Source organism: Acomys minous (genome assembly GCF_964271855.1).
Source record: "Acomys minous genome assembly, chromosome: 6".
In the NCBI taxonomy this organism is placed as follows: Eukaryota; Metazoa; Chordata; class Mammalia; order Rodentia; family Muridae; genus Acomys; species Acomys minous.
The window spans coordinates 57,662,450-57,682,426 of record NC_140487.1 but is presented as its reverse complement, the minus strand read 5'-3'; the positions used below and the strand labels follow the sequence as shown (position 1 = coordinate 57,682,426).

Here is a 19,977-nt window from a genome sequence, read left to right as displayed (position 1 = left end):
TTCTTTAAATGCATACAATGTACTTTGATCATATGCACCCCTCAACTCCGCCTAGATCCACCCCCTGCTTCTCCACCCCTCCTAACATTGATATATATATATCTCAATAACCCAGTGAGCCCAACTCATGGGTGTGGGGCTATCCACTGGATCGTAGTGCACCTATCAGGGCTCACAAGGGTGTGTGTGTCCAGCAATCAGGCCTCACAAGGGTGTGTGTATCTAGCAATAGGTTTCTACCATCAAAATCTGGTGTGCAACCAAAAGCAATGGTCCCCAGGATAACTCTTCCCACCAATTGAGAGGAGGTGTCCTACATCTAGCCCTAGGCTTTTTATTTGAGAGCCCTTGATTTTAACATCGGTCCGTCTTCTTTCTCTGTGGTTGTTAATTATTTTCAACCACGGGTCACCATGAGAACACACTACTAAGTGTGTCTATAAGGGCTGAGCTGGAGAGAGAAGACCCAGCCTGAATGTGGGAAGGGCCACTCACAGCTGAGGTGTCAGTCTGGGTAATACAGTGAAAGAGAGATGAACACACCGGCTTTTGTCTTTCTCTGCTTCCTGACTGAGGGTACAGTGTGACGAACTGCCTCACACTCCTGCACCATGCTCCCTCTGCTATGATAGGCTGTCTCCTCACAACTGGAGACGGAAAGATGCCCACACTCCCTTTTGTTGCTTATTCTCAGGGATTTGGTCACAGTAATGAGGAAGGTAGTGGGTTTATCTTCTTCATTCCCCAAATGGCTAGTTTTACAAAACAGTTTTTGCTTGAGTCATTCAGTGCATGTGGTTCTGAAGTGAAATGTATGTAAAAGGAACACGTTTCCACGTCACTTGTCACTCTGGAGACCCAGTGTTCCGGGTGACTAAGGTGGTATAGTAAGTGCAGAGTAAGGGAATACAGCCCTCATGGCACAGGGGCTGTTATCTACTTAGTTTTTGTTGCTAATGTCCTCTATGAATTTTCTACACTATGGAAAATAGGGTTTTTTAATGAGATTTGTTCTGACAGTGCTAAGCATGCAATTTGAAAAAAAAAATTGTAAAGCAAGCATATGTGAAATTATTTTTTAAAAATCTGGAGGCCTTTTTTTCCCACTTGGATAAGTCTCAAGACCCTTTAAAAGATGTACCCTATATGAGCCCAAGCGTGCTTTGTAATTAAGACCCAAGGCAACATAACCATTCTGCGATATACTTCCTTTGTATTCTATTTGGTTAGCTAGATGAAACTTATTTTTCATGCCTTGCTATATAAGAACATTGCTCAAGTGTTGGTAATGGACAAGTCAGTTCAATTTCTTTCTTAACAATCATTAGGAATATTTCACATGTAAAGCAGACTGTTATATGCTGGAACGGATCACTCTAGAGTCAAAGAAATGAACAGTGACTTTGGGGGACATGGGTAGCTCATGTGTTAGGAGAACCTTGCTCTGAACAAGCAAAGATGCCGTGTAGCCAGGTGTCCTCTTTGAGGCCCAGACTGTAACAGAGAAGAAGTGCTCTAGAAATGAGTAGGGCCAGCCCTGAGCTTTGAGGGCATGCAGGCTGCGGAAGGAGGGAGCGGGCACAGGCTCATCAGCTGCCAGCGTCAGCGCATCGTGCACCGCGTGGTGATTTAAGCTATTTGTTTACAAAGAAAATGAGGGAGAGATCAGGGGCTGTGAATAGATTAGGAGATGATTCTGTTCTTTATGCAAAGCCGCACTAGTGGGAGGAGGAAAGGAAGATGAGGAGTGAGGACAGAGAGAAAGAAGCAGAAAGGGGGAAGGCCGGAAGAAAGGGGGCGGGGCGGGGGAAAGAACATTCGGGCCCAGTTTTCATTTCTTATGGAAATATTTTCAACAGTGCAGGAACCCATTCTCAGGGGGAAGAGATTAAGAAAGGCCCACATCTTTAATCCCAGCACTCAGGAGGCAGAGGCAGGAGGATCGCTGTGAGTTCGAGGCCAGCCTGGTCTACAAAGTGAGTCTAGGACAGCCAAGGCTAAACAGAGAAACCCTGTCTCGAAAAACAAAACAAAACGAAAGAAAAGAAACACAGAAGCAGTCTAAAGTTTGCCCCTCCTCACTTCTGACTGTCCTCAGCTCCCATAGGGCTTCAGGTGAATTTTATTTGATGAGAGAGCCCAGGTGAGGGCGCTGTCTGTGCTTGGGTTTCTGAAGCCTGATTCACTGAGTGTTGAGCAGACCAGAGGCTGGTCCAGGATCGCAGGTACCACTTTCCCACGAACACATGTAGTGGAGTTTTAGGACCCAGTAGATTAGCCTTACTGGGAGTCACCAAAACTTGCAGAGTTATCCAAGTCAGAAACATTTTAAACCTTTTCTGTTTCCTGGTTAGTAATAAGTTGGCCCTTTAAACAAACAATTATTTTGGAAAAAGCCAGCTAAGTTCAACGAGTAGATATGGAGTCGCAACGTTTGAAAGTAGAGATGGGTTTTGCTAACCCAGTGAGCGGCATTAAGCAAGGTTTGATGACTCTGCTCTCGTCCTAGCCTTCCTTGTGCCAGTTCTGTGACCAAGGGCGAGCTAGAGGCAAGCTGAACAGCCGGGGCATTTCAGATGAGAGAAGGAAGATGGCGTCCATGCGTGGCAGAGAGCTGATGGGATGAACTAAGAGTCACTTTGCCCGGTATTGTTTGAAAACAGAGCAAACGCTGTCACAGTACTCTGGCTTTCCCGAAATCTTTCTCCTGTCAAACCTAATGTTTACAACTGGGGACTTTCCCCAACATTTCTCAGAAAACATTTTTTTTCTGAATTCCCTCCCACCCCCACCCCCCAGAAAAAACTGTCAAGAATTAGGAACAAGGAAAAGTATATTTTTTTTCCTGTGAGAGTTAGAGTTTAAATTAACATAGTCACATGACCATGGCATCACATGACATGAAATCGTGGGACATGTTAACATCTGGATTCTGGGGCAACACTGCAGCTTTAGGGATATGCTTAGGAGCTTTAGAGGAAAAATGCTCTAGCCTCTGAGGCGGCTTTGCATGTGGCTGGCGACACTGTGGACATGTTTTCCTGGTCCTGTCTGCTGCTTTGGTGACTCATCTTTTGAAAATGAGACAAATGTTAATAGTGTGTTCTGTGAATTGTATCCTGCCTACATGCCCCATGAGTAGCATTTTCAAGAAATAATGAGTTTGAAGAGCAAGATAAGGCTGTCAGTTGGCAATTACACTTTAATTCTCTTGGGCAATCTGACTACCTTTGGGTTGCCCCATAGAGTATGCAGGTGTTTGCTTGTACTTGTACTTTCTAGAGACTACAGTTCTTTGTGTCCTGAATAATGAATGAGACTTTCTTAATTATTAAACAGTCCTTTAGATGTTAGTGATGGGCTAAGTACGTAGAGAGTGTTCCAAGTGTTTGAAGACTGGTTAATGGCTAGGAGAATTCCAGGGACTTTCCCCCAATTCTGGTTTCACGGTTGGAATTCCCACCAGCGTCTTGCAGGGAGATAGTTTCTGCTCTCTGGTAAACTGTCTCTGATCCTTGAGATGTAGATCATACCATTGATACTGTGGTCCTGTCTCAGCAGATGTTTTTTTCTTTTGGATGAACCGGAAACCTATGTGAACAGCCACAATACTTCAGACATCAGTGCTTTAGTCATTAGACAGAGAGGAGGGATTATTTAGTTCATCATTCTAAACTTTAAAATCAGCTCCCAGAGTAAATTTGAACATGTACTCATCTCTGTACAAGTGTGTGCTCATGGACACCCATGTCCTGTGTGAGCAAAATCGGCCAGCCTTCCCTCAGGGCGAGGTAAGGGAACCAGTGTTGCTTTCTTTGCCCTTATGTATTGATTTTCCTGTGGCTTTGAGTCACAACATGGAATTTCACCATGTAAATGTTAAACATGAAAGCCACGAGGGACCGTGCTGGCTTATCCCTAGGATCTGATTATAATGCTCCCACGAGAAGGAGAACATTTGTCATATGTCATTGCCTTGGACTGGGTTTAGGCCACAGCTTTATTAAAGGGTTTTTATTAAATAGCCTCCAGTTTGGATGGTGAACAATTTTGTTTGTTCGGATCTCACTTATCCAGAAGGAGCATCACATATTTATACTTAACATTTTTGGGTCAAATTCTGTGCAGGGAAGTAAATGCTTGAATGGCCACACATTTCTAGTCAATGGCTGTCTTTCTCTGAAGAGCTCTCAAAATATAATGGTTTCTTTGTATATTTTTGAGCCAAGAGGTGGCAGGGATTCCCATGTTTATGTTGGTATCCGGCTAAGATGCTGTGTGAGTTAGTCTTCAATTACTGTAACAAATACTGGAGATAACATATCAGCTGAAAACATTTTGACTCATGGTTTCAGAAATTCCAGCTGATGGTTGGCTGGCTCCCCTGGTTTGGGGCCCATCTTAAGGTGTCACCTTATAGTAAGGAGCACAGAGTGGGAAAAGGCATTCATCGCATGACTCAGGACTGAGAATAAATTAATTGGAGACGGGAGCGATAGCACAGTGAGTAAAGTGCTTCCTTAGAACCCCAGTCCCTCGTTGGCACCCCTGTGAGAAGCTGGGTGTGGTGGGCATGCCTATAGTCCCAGCCCTGGCAATGCAGAGCCAGCAGGACCCTGGGGATTTACTAGGTAATCAATTTAGCGGAATCCATGAATTCCCAGGTTCAGAGAGAAACATTGTCTCAAAAAAGTTAAGATGCAGAGTGATTGAGGAAGATATTCAGTGTCAATCTCTGACCTCTACATGCATGTACACATACAGTGCACATGCACCTTCAGACTTACACACACATATAAACACACAAACAAACAAATACATTGGAAGTCTGTATCCACATGCCTTTTGATAGCATCAAATGAAAGTATCATTAAAAATTATAACCTGATTATTTATTTGGGATTTACAATAATTTAATGTGATGTCAGATTTCAGTTTCATTTGGTCTTTATATTATGTAAGAGCCAATAATTACAATTTTAGAGGATAATCATTATGATCGAAGCTAGTTGAAGTCATCTCTAAATAGATTTTAGGACAGAAGTGGCAGTGAAAAGCTTTTTTATAACTTTGTATTATTCAAAACTGTTAAAACGGTTACAGCCTCGATTAATGTTTTCTTTTTGCATGTGCATGTAGGGTGTGTGTGTGTGTGTATGCGCGTGCACATCTGTGAGTACACTCTGGTGCACATTTGTGAGAAGCTTGTTCTTAGGCTTGTTCCTAGCTTGTTCCTTGTGCTCTCTTGTGCACTGGGATTACAAGCAGGCTGTCACACCCACCTGGTATTTAGGATCTGCAAGGCTAGAGATTTGAACTCCAGCCCACAAGCTTCTGTTTTAACATTTTACCCACTGAACTGCCTCCCAAGCCCCAGGTACCGTTCTCTTGACTGTGCAATCAGGCCAAGTCAAGCTTTAAGCTAGTATGAACTAATTTTTAGAAAGCAACATGTTTAAATTATTAATTATTCTTTAAATTATATAATTATATATTATATAACACATCAGTATACATATAAATATTTTACATAAATTATATAAATAAAATATTAAAATGTATTATTTTTATAGTACAGCTTTAAAAAATTAATATTGCTGCATGTCCACAAGACTGAAATGGCAATTATTGGTAGATGCCAAGCTAAGAGCGGTGATTGATGAAAGTTACTTTTGGTGAAAGACTTTACATTTCTTAGGCAGTAGTTGAAAAAACTCTGCCTGTCTTTGGCTCACAGTAGAGAGAGGCTGAGCAAGCCAGAGATTTTCTCTAGTTCTGTATTTTAGGCAGAGCTCCTGCGCTGAATGGATGTGAGCTCTTCACATACCAGAGTCAGGGAAGCTGCGTTGTTTGTTTAGAAATGTTAATATGCCTCATCTAAGGCATCTTCTCCTTTTGAGTTTTTTTGAACAATACAAAAAATACCATAAAGATCCATGAAAAACATTTTCATAGAAAGAATAGTACATATGGAAATATTTGGTAGTAAAACACAATTAAAATAAGCATGCTGATTATATAAAAAGAAAAATTACACTCACATATCGATGCTCATAAATAACTCATTCCAACTATGAAAAAAAAATCCACGGCTGGGCGTGGTGGCGCAAGCCTTTAACCCCAGCACTCAGGAGGAAGAGGATCGCTATGAGTTCAAGGTCAGCCTGGTCTACAAAGTGAGTTCAGGACAGCCAAGGCTACACAGAGAAACCCTGTCTCTAAAAACCAAACAAAACAAAACAAAAACCCAAAAAACAAACAACAACAACAAAAACACACACACACACACACAAACACACACATACACACACACACAAAACCCCACAAAAAACCAAAACAAACAAACACAGAAACAAATCCAAAGACCTTTATTGGAGTTCTATCTATTGTAATGAATATTTGAAGACAGAAAATGATATGTGTCTAAATTAACTGGCCATGCATGTGAAAAGGGACATTCTCTGGTCTGTATGAGTAGATATAAACAAAAAGATGGCACTGCGTTGAGGAGGACACTTGGCCATCTTGGATTCCTTTGAGAGCTGTGAGAATTGTAAATAAACGGAGAGAGACACAAAGACTCAGCCGAGCGAATGGACAGGGAAAGAGATTCGGTGGACACGAGAGACTGGAAGCCTCCAGCTCTCACTGCGGGGAAGGAATAATACGATTATACATAATGGAATTAGTTAAACCAGGGAGGAGTAGGAAGCCTCATTTAATCTTTGATTCTGTGGAGATGCTGTGGGAAGGTTGGGGAGAGGACATGGCGCCTTCCAGGATGGGGTAGCTGTGTGGGGGTGAAGGTGAGGACAGAGGAGACTGCCCCTTCTCCGTCTGTCTGTCTGAACTCCCTGAGTCCCCATCAGCTGAATGGGAAGTCCTTCATTTGGGCGGCCAGTGGGAGCACTGGTGGTTGCGAGCACTGCTTCTCAGGAGGAGTCAGCCACTCAGGCTTGTAGTCCCTTCTCTCCCAACTCACTGCTGCCGCCTACGAGCCCAAGTAAGTGGGGAGCTCAAGAATAGCGCAGTGAAAAGGTAGAAGGATTTTGAATTCCTTGTATTTGCATTTCTTTTGAGTTCCCTTGTACGTAAGAAAGTCCACACACACCTTATTTATAGAAGAAGGAATGCATTAAAAGATCATAATGAAAATATTTTAATCCTGTCAGATAGGATTTGAATAAATCCTGTGAAAGGTTTTGAATTATGAATATTTTCAACGAATGCATAGCATAGTTCTCATATGTTTTCTCTGTCACCTCACATAATTCTCTCACTAGGTTAGGAGAGTGGAAAAATTTAAAATATTTTAAAAGACTTATTTCTCAATACTATGCATATGTGTGTGTGTGGAGGGGGGCAGGGGCACTAAGGTTATGTGCATGTGAGTGCTGGTGCCCACAGAGGCCAGACAGTCCTCCAAAGCTGGAGCCACAGGTGGGTGTGAGCCGCCTCATGTGGGTGCTGGGAACCAAATTCAGATCCCCTGTACGAGCAATGTTCCTGACCACTATACCGTCTCCCCAGTCCTTTTATGTAGTTGAGGTCCCTAAAATGTGCAGCTGCCACCTGTGTCTTAGACCTATCGCTTGATCCAGATTCAGCTTTCTGACACCTAGAATAGCGTGTCAGACTCCCATCAGACACCGTATAGAATAACCTGACACTGAATACATCTTAGCTGATGTTGCAGTTTGTTCACTCCACAGTTTATGGTGAAGACGCAGTGACTGTGACAGAAGTTCCCAAAGGATAGTGTCTTGAAAGGGAGTGAATGGCGTGCACAAAGCTTCCATGATGTGTTCTAGCCTGACCCGTGGCACTCAGGGGCTCCAGTGCCCTCCCTCTTTCTCACTCCCTCATCATCTGCAGCTGTAACTTCTTTACTAAAGTAACATTGGGTCACAGGTGCCTTCATACCTCAGCTAATGGAAGAAAGAGGAAACGGAGCTCCAAAGAGGCATGTTCCCTCCTGGCAGGCGGGATGTCCGTTGCTGCCATTCGCTGCATTAGTTTCTTGCTCAGATGAGGTTGGAAATACAGACTCTACCAAGGGCATCCCGTGATCAGGAGGTGAGACCAGACAAACTCATTCAACGCTGGAGTCCTTCTCCAAAACAAGAAGTGGCTTGGAGAGATAAACTACACCACCCCATGTCCGTAATAACATTGCAACTAACTCAGGGGTCATTGTCTTCTCTGAAGGTCTGCGAGGTTTTATTTTTTTCGTCTTCCCTGGGATGCTGGGATTTAGGCTAACACTGGTCATGACAACAAACAACCCAAAACAACAGTCTCCAAAGGAGCTCATTTGAAGCCGTGTCCAAATCAGGCTTTCCTTAGATGTAGTAAGACTAGGAGAAAGACCCCTTGACGTGTAAGCAGGAACCAAGAATACTCAAGTCTGCATTGCTGTTAGGTCAATAAGTGAATTGGGAGTGGCTTCACCTTCCTGGTCACCAGGTGTGAAGTGAAGGCATTAGTGTTAGCCATTTTGGCATTGAAGACTCCACTTAATCCTAAAACAGTGCCAACCCCCCACCCCTGGCAATAATTAGGATTTTTTAAAAATCCATTTCTTTGGAGAATGAGAAAATGCTACTGTTCATTTAGTAGTACTAGTGAAGTTATTTATTTTTATTTGTGTTACTTTTATTATATATTTACTCTGTAGATAACTTTAGGTGGGTATTTGGTTTCATAGTTCTGTGACTCTTTATTGAGAACAACTGCAACAGATATTTTCCAAGAAGTTTTGCTGCCTTCACAATTTAATTTTGAGACCATATTCATAGAAGACTTAGGTGTGGTGCTAAGAAAAGAGTGCAGGAGAACTGTGCAAAGTGCATGGATGATACTCTGATTGGCCCTGCCTTTGGGAATCTCCCACATGCAGGACAGCCTTGCTACACAGCCTTCCTGTGTGCTGGGTACCACTCAGCCTCACTGTGAGCCTGTGGATGAATGCTGGGTACTACTCAGCCTCACTGAGCCTGTGGATGGATGTTGGGTACCACTCAGCTTTGCTGTGAGCCTGTGGATGAATGCTGGGTACCACTTAGCCTTGTTGTGAGGCTGTGGATGAATGCTGGGTACCACTCAGCCTCACTGTGAGCCTGTGGATGCATGTTGGGTACCACTTAGCCTTGTTGTGAGCCTATGGATGGATGTTGGGTATGTTTTTGTTGTCTCACTTTGTGTAGAATGTGGATAGGAAGAGGAAAAGAAGCAGTCAACTCATCATATTTTCATTCAGAAGAAGTAATTTATCATTTGGTGAAGAATCTGATGAGATGATCTAGCTTCTTAATAGGTTTTCATAGTATAGTTAAAAGATTTCATTTACTCCATTTTTATTTCTCTGAAGTGATGATGCTGATGCTGACGATACAACGACGACAATGACGATAATGATGTTTTTCGAGGCAGGGTTTCTTTGTGTAGCTCAGTCTGTCCTGGAACTTGCTTTGTAGAACAGGTTGGCCTTGAACTCAGAGATTTGCCTGTCTCTGCCTCTCAAGTGCTGGGATTACAGGTATGAGCTACCACTGCCTGGATGAAATTATTTTCAAATAAAGATTTAAGTCACTGTTGATTTTTTTTATTCCTTGCCCCTCATTTTGACCCATATGAAATCTTATAAATCCTATTCTCTACAATTGTGAGCTGGTTGTTATTGACATTTCATTTTTTAATTCTAATTTATTGGCTAAATATTTGAAGATACTAATTCTTGGAGGAAATTTGTCTAAACTGTAAACTAGATTTTGCTTCAATTTATCAAGTTTTTAGCATGTTTCATAAGCCATTATCCTGTGTTATTTTGTTTGTTTCACTATTAAGCTTTGGCTTTTTTGCATTTATAGTATTTATCATGTGTTGGGTAATTTTAGCACCCAAAGCACCCAAAGAGATCGTTGTTAGAACAGAGGATTGACAGCCAGAGAACAAAAGGTGTGGTCCAGTTATCAGTGGGGGAGACCTTCATTTGTGCAGTCAACACACCAAAACCTATATCCTGGACACTATCTGAGAGTCTACTAAGTGCGTTACTCAAAACACAGTCCTTTTAATCAGGAGTGATACACATAATCAGGAGTAAATTTCACCCTTCTTCTGAAATAAGGCATAGGAAGCCCAAGATTGCTGTGGCAACACAAGGATTTTAAGGGCTGGGTGGGACACTGGCAGGGGTGTGGGGGTGTCTGACTGGAAGCCTAGGACACACATGGATCCCGAGACAAAGGCAATAATGGAAACTCTGTTTTGTTTTGTTCTTACTAATCTGTTTTTGTTTTTGAGACAGAGTGGATGCCATCCAGCCTAGCCCGGAACCAAACTTACTACATAGCCCAGGTTAGCTTTCATTCCCGATCCTCCTGCCTCAGCATTGTGGGACTGCAGATGAGGACTGCCACACTGGTTTGACATGGCAAGCAAAGCCCTGCATGTAGATGAGCCCATTTAGAATAGTGGCAGGAGGAGGAGCCTAAGGAACTTCAGTATCAATGGTCACACAGAGGAAGGGTCCCAGAGGGCTGCTGTAAAGGGAAGAAGCAGAGATGGTTGGGAAATTGGGCCCCAGAGCACAGGAGATAGGGTTTAGGAAGATGTAGGGGTTGGTAGCATCGGAACTTGCTGAGACGTTCAGAAAAAGGAGGTTGAACGGTACCCGGTGAATCTGGTAGGAAAATGGCACAATTGCCCATGCCTCTAGGCCTAGAAATCCCAGTTTCACAAGTCCTCCTGAAGGAGACCAACGAGGTAAAATGCTTACATCAAAGTGTTTTTCTTCACTCTCTCATTGCAAAATATAATCAAGTCATCATAATAAACCAGAAACAAAATGCTCAAACTTCAGAAGCATTTTAAAGCTATTTTATCACAGGAACTTAAATTATATTTTAAAAAATATTTAATGGCACATAAAATAAATACATTATAACGTCAATGGTATTCTGAGAGTTGGGATTATGGATGGTTTTGTGGTTTCTCCCTTATGCCTACCTGTGTCTTTTAAATTTTTCTATATTGAGAATATTTAAGGCTATAGTCGAGAAAAAACAATGTCTATGCAAGGAGTGTTCTGCTAACTGTTCTGAGGGGCGCGGGACAGTTCCCCGAGCCCCTTCCAGCTCTCATGTATGCCTGAAATTGTCCTTATTTGCTTTGCTTCAAAATACAAACAAGAGAGACCCCCACCCCCTACCCTTGGCATCAGTGTGAGCAGCAGTGTAAGGAAACTGAGTCTTACTGGTCAAAGTTGGTGTTTAAGAAGTCAGTCAGAACTGGGGGGCGGGGGGAGGCGAGTGAGAGATGAGAAATGTTCTCTTATATTGCCATAACACAATGATGAATTGGCTTTGCTTTTCCAAAACCAGGCTCAAGCTCCTCTGTTCACCCCTATTATCTGCTGTGGTCTCCAAAGGCACATTACCATATTAATTCATTGTGTTACACAATTTGGTCAAGTAAATGAGCTTACCTTCTGCCCTCTTAATGGCATTGCTTTTAATGTTGGCTTCATGGGATACATTTCACAAAACAGATGTGTCAAGGAAAATGTATTTAAACTCAATTTGGTTTTAGAATGTCTAGTGGTTTCTCTAATGATCCAGGGTTTAAAAAAAAAGTGTTGCAGGCACCAAATGCGCTGTGAAAAATGTAGAGTGTAAATGCTGAGCCATCCCCGGTGCCCAGGGTGAGCAGATATGTGTTGCAAGGAAAGTCAGCACTACAAACACACTATTCCCAGGGCTGAAGCTTAATCCATCCTCTGCACAAAAGGCATCACATGTTATTTAGAAGGGATGGCTTGAGTGTGAGACAAAGATTTAATTGCATGTCATAAACACTGCCATCCACTGACTCAGTGAGACAGCTCGAAGAAAGAAATATGTGACAATGGTGCGAGTGCTGAGTGAACTATGGCATTCACTCCCATGTGTAATCTGAGCCTCTTAGAACAGTAGAAAGATGGGTTGAAAGTCTTCCATGCTTGGGCCACAATTTTTGTTTCATCCGTTTATTAGCTAATTGTGACAGAATTTGTGAACGTGGGCTTCAATCTCCTTGTTCGTGAAGTGGGGATAATAGCACACCTAGAATTGTGAAGTCATGCAGTCAGATGGGGACAGTGACTGGCAAGAAGTAGCATCTCATTAAGTACATATATTTATCACATTATTCAGTAGCATATGCTATGCTAATATATACAGTAGCTTACTTAAGTATATGACCTCTATCAAAATCCACCCACCTCTTAATAATTATTTGAGTTCCTTGGATTATTAAACTAATAACTGGATCCAAACATTCTGTGCCCAGGGTGGCTTCGGATTAACTTCTGACATTCACAATACGCTGGCCACTGAAGCACCCATGTGATCATCAGTCCCGGCGCGATGCAGATGGACTGCTGGCCGGTGAGGCCGTTTTAGCCATTAGCCTGCTCTCAAGAGCATTCATCTGGCCTTGACATTTTGATCGAGTGGCTACACACTCAGGAACTAACTGCCCCTGCTTTGCAAAATAGAACAAGTCAACGTGGGGTTTCCTGGATGACATAATCGACATCTTCTCGTGGAAGACAACGCTGTCTAGGAGACACCGCTCCACAGTTTCTCTTTCCTGTGACAACGGTGGATAGGCTGATGGCAAAAGCCAGGCAATTTACAGTCTTAATTTCATATTTGCTGCATCTGCATCCATGCCTACTACCCCTGGTTCCTGGCTCTACGCTTTGCCTTTTGATCAAGTTTATTTCCTAACCCTGCACTCAAAACTATGCCATTTACCTGATTTACCTATCTATTAATGTCAACATGGCTGCCCTTCCTGGACCTTCTTTTGGCAGTGTCTTCAGGAGGCCCGAACAACCAGGAGCAGGCCCTTTCTCCTCACAGAAATTCTGTTAGCTTTTTTATGTGCCATTCATTCCTTTCTAGCCCTTAAATAATAGATAAATTCTTAAATTTTCATCATATGGTTGGGAGGCTAAGTATGGAAGGGTAACTGAGCAATATCTAATAAAATTAAATGTATAGGACATTTAATCCAAGAGTTTCATTTGAAAGGGTTTGTCCTATTTTGCATTGCACATGTATACAACACTTCATTCACAAGCACATTCATTAAATTATTATTTATAGCAAGAGAAGACATTAAAATCTAAATGCTATTAGTGATTGACTCCATTATGGCCTATGTATGTGCGCAAAATTGTAGAGTCAATATAAACAACTATTTGTACTTATTGATGAAAGATGATCTTAAAATACATTGTTACATGCAGAAAAGGAAAACCAAAATAGAGTAGAATCTATGGAGGGGGCAGAGGTCTCTACAGAAAATAATATATTATGTCTGTAAACCACAGACAATCTCTGAGGTGACCCAAGAGAACTTGATAACTATGATCACCTGTGGGGACAGGGCTGGGCAATTATAGCACAGATGCCTTGTCAGTGCTAGCACTGAACCAAGCTTACCTACATATTCATATTGTACTATTTAAAACTGTGTTATTACAGTTTATGCAATATGTTATGTAGGTATATAACCTTTACATCATTATTTTATCTAGTGGTTAATAGCATCACATTTAGTGGAACTATAAAAATGCCATAAATTAAAAGGATAACCTCAATCAAGTAGACATTTAACCTTTTGGTGTCTCTTCCTTCCTTTCACAGCAGTGTGACTGCCCTGGATGGAAGCAATACCCAACCCTTTGCCTGTGGGACTTTTGGAACAATGAATCCATCAAACTGAATCTCCTCAGGAGTCTCCCGCTGGAAGAAGGAAGGGGACAGGGCCTTAGTGCCAGCCAGAGGGCCGCTTGTCTCCTGGAATACACACAATCCTGACAACTTGTGGTCCATCTTGTAGGGGAGATTGGATCTCAGACTATGATGGGTTAGTGATGGGTGGGGCCACACCTTGACCAAGGCCACTTAGTTGTGCATCCTTCTAACCCTTTATTTATACCTAAATCTCAGGTCAACACTTGCGAAGTCACTAAGCCTCTTTAATTTTCCTCTTTCCAATGTAGCCCCATTGAATACGTCTCAATGTTCTGTTTTGGGGCTATTAATTGTCTCTTTAGCCTACCGAGGATGGGTGGCAGAACCCAGCTTGCCAGGGCTGCAAGAACCCAGGCTCCAATAGTAGGCAGGATGAAAGTTTGTCTTGGGATTATTTGTGTCCTGCCATGAAGTAATTTTTATACTGTTGAAATATTTTAAATTTCAAGTGTGTGCGTGTTAAGGAGGTGTCATGCGGTGTAGGTTGGATGGTGTCATTTCTCTGGGCCATCCACGGATAACGTGATAGTTCCCACTACTGTGAAATAAAATGCACAGGAGGCCATCGACTTAGGCTGAGCTTCTACAGTGGGCCCCAGCAGACCAACCCAAATGGAGTTACTCAAACTAAGATTCCATGTCAACAAACTGCTTCCTACTGCTATCAGAGAACCGGGGGGTGGGGGTGGTATGTGATGCTGCAAACACATGGAGGCGTCTCACCACAGTTTTGTGCAACTTTCAAAGGGGAGGCTGCTCTTCACTGTGCAAGCTTCCCCAGGTGGGGAAGGAGAAGAAATTTTGTCACTCTGCTGTTTACTGAGACCTGTGAGGGCTTAGAGACAGCGGGCATTGCAACAATTCAACCCTAGCAGAGGACAGCCTAGAGCTGTGCCACTGCCTCTGACTAGACTTGTACTTCAAGTGAGAGAGGACCTTTTGACGCTCTCCATTTGACACGAGGTTATTATACAACCACAGTGGAGACTAAGACTACATCCGTTCTGAATTGGTTGGGTATTTCTCTCTTAGACTACACTTTGTAGAACTTTGTGCCTGCCTACATGTTCTGCCGAATTAAGTATTTGGACTGATGAATGTAGTTTAAAAAAAAAAAAAGACCATGGCCAATAAGGAAGACATGTTTGAAGTTCTTCCATTTTGCTTTCTCTATATTTCCCCAGAGTCTGTTATAAGCCTTGATGTAACTGCAATCTGTAAATGCCAGCCCTGCCCCCACTTTCAGCAACGCCATGCGTCCAAGAATCCCAAAGCGTTTTTTAATAACGGACTCATTAATCCTCATAACACTCCTTCATTTGACACGTGTAGCTCTCACCACATGATGTGTTGCTGCTTGCTCTCGATTTAATTTAACAGATTCCCCCCGTCGTGGCTAGTCATTTACATTGACCTCATTTTTGTTGAGTTATCACCCAGATTTGAGCAAGTTTGAATGGCCTTATTCCAAAATGACACCTTCTGGCAGATAGAGGAAAACTATCTGAAGAAGCAATTATTGTTTTTTTTTTTTTAAAGAAGAGCTTTCAGCAATAAATGGCACTATAAATAAACAACTGGATTTTAATCATGGGTGAAGAGACTGACACTGTTAGCCATCTTATAAAAATGTGAAATTGAGTGAGTTTCCAAACTCCTGGGCAGAAGAGGACAAAGACCTTAGCTGAGACCAGGAGAGACATCTCAGGGTTGACAGAAGCTTAACGTCAAGTTCACATGCCCGCACTTCCTTTCTCTCCTTTGTCCTTTTGACACCTGCCTTGTCTGAGTTCAAGTGTCAAGAGCGTCTCCTGGTGTTTTAGGCGGAAGCCGTAGAGCTTACGTTGGACGTGAAATGAGATCTGGGGCTCAAGAAAGCCTGGCTAGTAACGTGTGTTTCGGAGATGGGTTGACGTATCTTTTGATTCAAGAATGCAGGCAGGACAAGCCAGGGAGGGAAAGGATGCTGGGTTAGTTGGTGAGCAGACGGAACTGTGAGTGTTGCTGAAGCATCGGTCAGTAGCTGAAGAGTAAGCAGAGAGGACCAGTGTGCGTGGGCAGTGTTCACTTTTGGGCTCTGCCCGTTCTTCCATCACTTGTAAGTGTGCGCCTCCGCAAAGCAGGCATCTCCCAAGCTGACTCTCCCTTGCAGCTTCAGCTACCCTCTCTCTACGAATAAAGCTCAGAGCTCTTGTGACAGCCTCCACTTCTTGCTAAAACAATGACCCTTTCCTAAGCGTCATGAGGTTTTTTGATATAAATCATCTAGATACATAACTAAAATATCACAATGGCTTAATGGTAAAAAGGGAAATAGTGCACATCCTTGCGTACAGCCGCGGCAGAGGACCAAGTGAAATGTGGGAGCCTTACGCTATATCCACTAAGCCACAGAGCTGACACAAGTACGGGAAGGATGTGTCAGCGTGGCTGCCATCGCGCTCAGTATTGCCACTGCTGGTGTGAGGTCATGGAGCGGTCAATGACACTTGGTCACATTTTAAACCGAGAAGCAGAGTCTACCATGACTTCACCATCCACTGCATTTCTGGAAGTCTCTGTACAGAACACACCCAAGTTCTTATGTTTCTCTGTAGGACAGAGTTCAGTCTTACACTTAGACAATTAGATTCCTTTTTCTTATATCAGAAAAATGTTCTCATGCTTTTTGGTCTCAGAACCTCTTTATCCTCTTAAAAAGTATTGTAGGTCTCTAGTAGCATTTAAATGTATAGCTTGGATCTAGTGATACGATTATAGTGACTAGAAATTAAAACTAAACATAATAACTTTTTTAACTTAAAAACAATTCCATTAAGTTACCAGAAATTTTTATTTAAAAACAACTATATCATCTAAAACAATGGAGATTTGATGAAGAGAGCAGCATTTCCCCCAATTTCATGAATTTCTGTGATATCTGGCATAATTAAAGACAACTGGATTCTTAGAGCTTCTGCATTCAATCTATTGTCATGTGGTATTTTTCCCAGAAATGTTTGAAGATAATCAAGATACATACAGAAAAAAAATTAGTCGGAACAGGCTGGACTATGTAATTATCTGCGTTTTAAGGTAGTTACGGATGTTTTCCTTTGACAATACACAAAACTCAGCAACGCGTGGTGTGTATTTAGAGTGTCAGCCGGATCACAGTGATGACATCATGGGAGTCCACTGGCTTGTCTTGCCTGTGCGGTGGCTCTTTCGCCATGCAGGGCTTTGTAGTATTAGTCATCTATAAACTGGTTCACTACCGTACACAGGGCTTCTCAGTGTTGACACATTGCACTCTATATCAATATGACACCTGTCACTATTGCTACTAGATTTTGCATGGGACATTTTCAAGTGAAGTTGGAACTGTGTGTGTTTGTGTGTGTGTGTTCAGTTGAAATGCACTGCAGTGAAAGTGTTCCATCAGGCAGTGGTTGCCACCTTGAGCCACAGCACCAGCATCCTAACAGTTCCTTTGCCTTAGGCTATTTGTCTGTCCTTTTCACTAGAAAAGGAAAATAACCCCATGGTGTTGCTGTGAAAATGTGTTTGACCTTGAATGGCGGCCTTTAGTCTTTCTTTGAGAAAGAGTATTCTACTTATAGATGTGGAAGGACATTTGCTGTACAAGTCCTCATTATGTTTTTCCTCTACTGACTGTACACACACACACACACACACACACACACACACACACACACACACACACACATATATCTGGCTTCTATCCTTTAATGTCAATGCTATTCTACAATCATTTTGTATGTTTTTAATGAGGGATAATTATTTTATCCTTATGGCTGCAGTGTAATTTTGGTATGATTTTATGTTGTGTAATAATAAATTTAGGAATGTCATGAGAACATTCAAATCCTCTTCTACCTGTTTTTAATTAGGTAATAAACAATGTTGGCAGTAGTAATTTTTGTATAGTAGTACATTACCTCTGGTCATTTTGACAGCAAGAATGTCCTTTAGTCTTTCCCATGGCCTTGGGAACTGGTGTGACCATTGGAGGTCTACATCTCTAGGGGTCCTTTTCATGCTGCCAACTTGAGCAAGAAGCCTTCCCTAGGAATTGCCAGCCTGCACTCAGGCTGTGTGAGCCTGCTCCCCACCACCTCCTCCCTACACCTCCTCCCCACCCCACCCCCTCCAAGGGATGCAGAGCATGGGGGTATGAACAGCAGCCTGTAGTTCACCTTGGCTCTCTAAAACCGAAAACAAAATAAAACAAAAAAAAACCAACCAACAAACAAAAAAACTCCTCAAAGGTACAAGCAAGGCTAAGTGACTTCACAGCCATAGTAATGATTAAAGTGTTATTAATCAATGGTCCATCCTGTTACTGTCTAGATTTTATTTATTTATCTTCATTTAATTAGAAGATATTTCCAGCCCTGTTTTGTGTGTGTGTGTGTGTGTGTGTGTGTGTGTGTGTGTGTGTGTGTGAGAGAGAGAGAGAGAGAGAGAGAGAGAGAGAGAGAGAGAGAGAGAGGAGTGAAATGTCATTCAAGCATCCACAAAAAGAAGACACGGCAGGATAAGTCCAGGTCTCTCGGGTCTGAACACTGTTGTCCTTCCTCTCCGTCATGATTGATCCTCCATTCTCTAGTTTGAGTCTTTTCATGTCATTTTGATTTACTGCCTCATCCTCAGGTATCCTAAAGACCCAGTTTTCTTCCTTCCATCTCGAGCACTTTCTTCATGCTAAAGTCACAGACTGGGGCAGGCTACCCCAGGAAGAGAGAGTTGGAATACAAGTACGTGCGGTGAGCCCAGCAGGATGGCTGCCTGGGGTGGAGGTGGGGGAGGGGAGGCAGCCTTCTGTCCTGCGACTTGGTGAAGAGGATGTTCTACGTGTTTCATATCCTTTTTTTTTTTTAAATCTTGTCACAGCTCAGCACAGTCGCTTCCTTTTATCAGGAAGATATTGAGACTCAGGGACAGTCACTAGTTTGTGCAAGGTCACCTAGCCTGTCAGTGACAACTGAAAGAATCAGCTCTGGTCTCCTGTCTACCAAGTCCCTTTGCATCCACATATCTATCTCTCCAAGAAAGGCGTCTGGAACGACGCTTGGGAAGGCTGGGGTTCCAGCTAGGCCTGGAAGTGGGGTGAATGTAACATGACTCCTGGTTAAGAGGTGGAGCGAGTGCATGTTAGGAACCGACCCAGACAGTGGAATGGGGCAGGTTTCTAGGTCGGGTCCAGGACCAGTGCCAAGTAAGCCACACTCCGAAGCCAGGCAAAGGTAGCTGAGAACATCTGGGCTCGGGGGTCTCCCATGCTTTCACGCTTTCATGCTTTCATAGAAACTGGCTCTGTTTCCCTTAATTTGCTAGGGAATCTCCTAGAGAAATGAAACTTCTGCCCTTGCACAGAGAAGTGAGAGGAGAGTTTCCACTCCTTGCTGGTCCCAAGAAATCTTAGGGAATCCCTAGACCCCTGCATGACAGAGGCAACCAAGATGGCGTCGGTGGTGGATGCCCAGACAGAGGATGAGTCAGGAGGGTGGTTGGTTGTTCCGTACTGCCTGGCTGGTCCCAGTGCTCCATTCCACGTGTACTGCCTCTGTCCCATCCAAGATGTATACGGATGCTCTTGCTCCTCCCAGTCTGCCTGTTGTGGAATTGAGGAGACTAGACTCTAGAGGGCTTCGCTACGTGTGTTAGCTCCCAAATAATCAAGACAGAGACCTTTTGGATTTATAAAAGCTTGAAAGTGCCATAACAGGGCAGATATCAACCCTCTAAGCTTTTTTTATTTTTTGCTATTTCCCAGCTACACACCCCATGTTTCTTGTGATAACGGTCCCTGCCCGGCTGCTTCTGTTCCATCAGGCCAGCCCTCATTGGCTACGTGCTCATGGTCTATTCTTCCCCCACGGCGACACTTCTTTTTTCTCCAGCTTCCTCTCCTGACTCCCTCTTCTCCTGCCTGCGGTCCCCATTTAGCCTTGAGCCTGGAAACCTAAGCTCCACCAACTTCTCTTCTGCCCAGTTACAGGCTTCGGCAACTTTATTAACCAATAACTTTAAATTAGGGAGAGCAGAGTTTGCACAACAAAGATGAGTGTACATGAGGACGCACTCATACTTGGCTTGACTGCAATCAGATCTTGGGGGCCAGTAATTTAGCATTTGAATGCATAGCACCAGACCAGGCCCCCTA

At 43.0% G+C, this 19,977-nt stretch overlaps 1 long non-coding RNA gene across 3 annotated transcripts in view; it reads left to right on the top strand.

Annotated features, from left to right (window-relative positions):
* The window catches only part of LOC311599154, a 139,606-nt gene extending 121,763 nt beyond the window's left edge, over positions 1-17,843 (top strand). For 2 of the 3 annotated variants that reach the window (XR_014779788.1, XR_014779789.1), the window contains exon 7: positions 13,698-17,843. This is a non-coding gene — a long non-coding RNA (uncharacterized lncRNA). Of the gene's footprint in view, positions 1-10,309; positions 10,360-13,697 lie in introns of all 3 variants that reach the window. The other variant, XR_014779790.1, reaches the window with a different exon arrangement.
* The last annotated feature ends 2,134 nt before the right edge of the window (positions 17,844-19,977 follow it).